The sequence below is a fragment of the Rhopalosiphum padi genome, unplaced genomic scaffold, assembly GCF_020882245.1.
Source record: "Rhopalosiphum padi isolate XX-2018 unplaced genomic scaffold, ASM2088224v1 scaffold1, whole genome shotgun sequence".
Classification (NCBI taxonomy): domain Eukaryota; kingdom Metazoa; phylum Arthropoda; class Insecta; order Hemiptera; family Aphididae; genus Rhopalosiphum; species Rhopalosiphum padi.
Window position 1 is genome coordinate 4,802,585 of NW_026869996.1, and position 5,138 is coordinate 4,807,722.

Below are 5,138 nucleotides of genomic sequence, written 5' to 3' on the forward strand. Positions count from 1 at the left end.
TAAAACTAGAAGTTTCCTTAAAATTTAATAAAAATCCTTAAAAATAACAATAATTTCTTAACAATCCCCCATAATAACCGATTTAAATCCAACTAATAAATTAAATTTAACATTTTTCCATAGTAACCCCCATTATAAATTATTAAAAACTAGAAGTTTCCTTAAAATTTATCAAAAAAAACGTTAATTCTTAAAAAAACCCCATAAAAACCAATTTAAATCCATCAAATAAATTAAATTTAACATTTTTCTATACTAACCCCCATAATAAATTATTTAAAAACCAGAAATTTCCTTAAAATTTATTCAAAAAACCATTAATTCATCAAAAAACCCCATAAAAACCAATTTAAATCCATCAAATAAATTAAATTTAACATTTTTCCTTAACAAAACCCCATAATAAATTATTAAAAACCAGAAATTTCCTTAAAATTTTAAAAAAAAACCATTTTTTCATCAAAAACCCCATATAAACCAATTTTAATCCATCAAATAAATTAAATTTAACATTTTTCCTTAACAAAACCCCATAATAAATTATTAAAAAACCAGAAATTTCCTTAAAATTTTAAAAAAAAACCATTTTTTCATCAAAAAAACCCCATAAAAACCAATTTAAATCCATCAAATAAATTAAATTTAACATTTTTCCATACTAACCCCCATTATAAATTATTAAAAACTAGAAGTTTCCTTAAAATTTATAAAAAAAACCTTTAATTCTTTAAAAAACCCCATAAAAACCAATTTAAATCCATCAAATAAATTAAATTTAACATTTTTCCTTAACAAAACCCCATAATAAATTATTTAAAAAACAGAAATTTCTTTAAAATTTATTAAAAAAACCATTATTTCATCAAAAAACCCCATAAAAACCAATTTAAATCCATCAAATAAATTAAATTTAACATTTTTCCATACTAACCCCCTTTATAAATTATTAAAAACTAGAAGTTTCCTTAAAATTTAATAAAAATCCTTAAAAATAACAATAATTTCTTAACAATCCCCCATAATAACCGATTTAAATCCAACTAATAAATTAAATTTAACATTTTTCCATAGTAACCCCCATTATAAATTATTAAAAACTAGAAGTTTCCTTAAAATTTATCAAAAAAAACGTTAATTCTTAAAAAAACCCCATAAAAACCAATTTAAATCCATCAAATAAATTAAATTTAACATTTTTCTATACTAACCCCCATAATAAATTATTAAAAACCAGAAATTTCCTTAAAATTTATTCAAAAAACCATTAATTCATCAAAAAACCCCATAAAAACCAATTTAAATCCATCAAATAAATTAAATTTAACATTTTTCCTTAACAAAACCCCATAATAAATTATTAAAAACCAGAAATTTCCTTAAAATTTTAAAAAAAAACCATTTTTTCATCAAAAACCCCATATAAACCAATTTTAATCCATCAAATAAATTAAATTTAACATTTTTCCTTAACAAAACCCCATAATAAATTATTAAAAACCAGAAATTTCCTTAAAATTTAAAAAAAAAACCATTTTTTCATCAAAAAACCCCATAAAAACCAATTTAAATCCATCAAATAAATTAAATTTAACATTTTTCCATACTAACCCCCATTATAAATTATTAAAAACTAGAAGTTTCCTTAAAATTTATAAAAATCTATTAATTCTTAAAAAAACCCCATAAAAACCAATTTAAATCCATCAAATAAATTAAATTTAACATTTTTCCTTAACAAAACCCCATAATAAATTATTAAAAACCAGAAATTTCCTTAAAATTTATTAAAAAAACCATTTTTTCATCAAAAAACCTTATAAAAACCAATTTAAATCCATCAAATAAATTAAATTTAACATTTTTCCATACTAACCCCCATTAAAAATTATTAAAAACTAGAAGTTTCCTTAAAATTTAATAAAAATCCTTAAAAATAACAATAATTCCTTAACAATCCCCCATAATAACCGATTTAAATCCAACTAATAAATTAAATTTAACATTTTTCCATAGTAACCCCCATTATAAATTATTAAAAACTAGAAATTTCCTTAAAATTTAATAAAAATCCTTAAAAATAACAATAATTCCTTAACAATCCCCCATAATAACCGATTTAAATCCAACTAATAAATTAAATTTAACATTTTTCCATAGTAACCCCCATTAAAAATTATTAAAAACCAGAAGTTTCCTTAAAAATTTAATAAAAATCCTTAAAAATAACAATAATTCCTTAACAATCCCCCATAATAACCGATTTAAATCCAACTAATAAATTAAATTTAACATTTTTCCATAGTAACCCCCATTATAAATTATTAAAAACTAGAAGTTTCCTTAAAATTTATTCAAAAAACCATTAATTCATCAAAAAACCCCATAAAAACCAATTTAAATCCATCAAATAAATTAAATTTAACATTTTTCCTCAACAAAACCCCATAATAAATTATTAAAAACCAGAAATTTCCTTAAAATTTATTAAAAAAAACGTTAATTCTTAAAAAAACCCCATAATAACCGATTTAAATCCATCAAATAAATTAAATTTAACATTTTTCTATACTAACCCCCATTATAAATTATTAAAAACTAGAAATTTCCTTAAAATTTAATAAAAATCCTTAAAAATAACAATCATTCCTTAACAATCCCCCATAATAACCGATTTAAATCCAACTAATAAATTAAATTTAACATTTTTCCATAGTAACCCCCATTAAAAATTATTAAAAACCAGAAATTTCCTTAAAATTTATTAAATAAACCATTAATTCATCAAAAAACCCCATAATAACCGATTTAAATCCATCAAATAAATTAAATTTAACATTTTTCTATACTAACCCCCATAATAAATTATTAAAAACCAGAAATTTCCTTAAAATTTATTCAAAAAACCATTAATTCATCAAAAAACCCCATAAAAACCAATTTAAATCCATCAAATAAATTAAATTTAACATTTTTCCTTAACAAAACCCCATAATAAATTATTAAAAACCAGAAATTTCCTTAAAATTTATTAAAAAAAACCATTATTTCATCAAAAAACCCCATAAAAACCAATTTAAATCCATCAAATAAATTAAATTTAACATTTTTCCATACTAACCCCCATTATAAATTATTAAAAACTAGAAGTTTCCTTAAAATTTAATAAAAATCCTTAAAAATAACAATAATTTCTTAACAATCCCCCATAATAACCGATTTAAATCCAACTAATAAATTAAATTTAACATTTTTCCATAGTAACCCCCATTATAAATTATTAAAAACTAGAAGTTTCCTTAAAATTTATAAAAAAAAACCATTAATTCTTTAAAAAACCCCATAAAAACCAATTTAAATCCATCAAATAAATTAAATTTAACATTTTTCCTTATCAAAACCCCATAATAAATTATTAAAAACCAGAAATTTCCTTAAAATTTATTAAAAATACCATTAATTCATCAAAAAACCCCATAAAAACCAATTTAAATCCATCAAATAAATTAAATTTAACATTTTTCCTTAACAAACCCCCATAATAAATTATTAAAAACCATAAATTTCCTTAAAATTTATTCAAAAAACCATTAATTCATCAAAAAACCCCATAATAACCGATTTAAATCCATCAAATAAATTAAATTTAACATTTTTCCTTAACAAAACCCCATAATAAATTATTAAAAACCTGAAATTTCCTTAAAATTTATTAAAAAAACCATTTTTTCATCAAAAAAACCCCATAAAAACCAATTTAAATCCATCAAATAAATTAAATTTAACATTTTTCCATACTAACCCCCATTAAAAATTATTAAAAACTAGAAGTTTCCTTAAAATTTTATAAAAATCCTTAAAAATAACAATAATTCCTTAACAATCCCCCATAATAACCGATTTAAATCCAACTAATAAATTAAATTTAACATTTTTCCATAGTAACCCCCATTAAAAATTATTAAAAACCAGAAGTTTCCTTAAAATTTAATAAAAATCCTTAAAAATAACAATAATTCCTAAACAATCCCCCATAATAACCGATTTAAATCCAACTAATAAATTAAATTTAACATTTTTCCATAGTAACCCCCATTATAAATTATTAAAAACTAGAAGTTTCCTTAAAATTTATAAAAAAAAACGTTAATTCTTAAAAAACCCCATAAAAACCAATTTAAATCCATCAAATAAATTAAATTTAACATTTTCCCTTAACAAAACCTCATAATAAATTATTATAAACCAGAAATTTCCTTAAAATTTATTAAAAATACCATTAATTCATCAAAAAAACCCCATAAAAACCAATTTAAATCCATCAAATAAATTAAATTTAACATTTTTCCTTTACAAACCCCCATTAAAAATTATTAAAAACCAGAAATTTCCTTAAAATTTATTAAATAAACCATTAATTCATCAAAAAACCCCATAATAACCGATTTAAATCCATCAAATAAATTAAATTTAACATTTTTCTATACTAACCCCCATAATAAATTATTAAAAACCAGAAATTTCCTTAAAATTTATTCAAAAAACCATTAATTCATCAAAAAAACCCATAAAAACCAATTTAAATCCATCAAATAAATTAAATTTAACATTTTTCCTTAACAAAACCCCATAATAAATTATTAAAAACCAGAAATTTCCTTAAAATTTTAAAAAAAAAACCATTTTTTCATCAAAAACCCCATATAAACCAATTTTAATCCATCAAATAAATTAAATTTAACATTTTTCCTTAACAAAACCCCATAATAAATTATTAAAAACCAGAAATTTCCTTAAAATTTTAAAAAAAAACCATTTTTTCATCAAAAAAACCCCATAAAAACCAATTTAAATCCATCAAATAAATTAAATTTAACATTTTTCCATACTAACCCCATTAAAAATTATTAAAAACTAGAAGTTTCCTTAAAATTTAATAAAAATCCTTAAAAATAACAATAATTCCTTAACAATCCCCCATAATAACCGATTTAAATCCAACTAATAAATTAAATTTAACATTTTTCCATAGTAACCCCCATTATAAATTATTAAAAACTAGAAATTTCCTTAAAATTTAATAAAAATCCTTAAAAATAACAATAATTCCTTAACAATCCCCCATAATAACCGATTTAAAT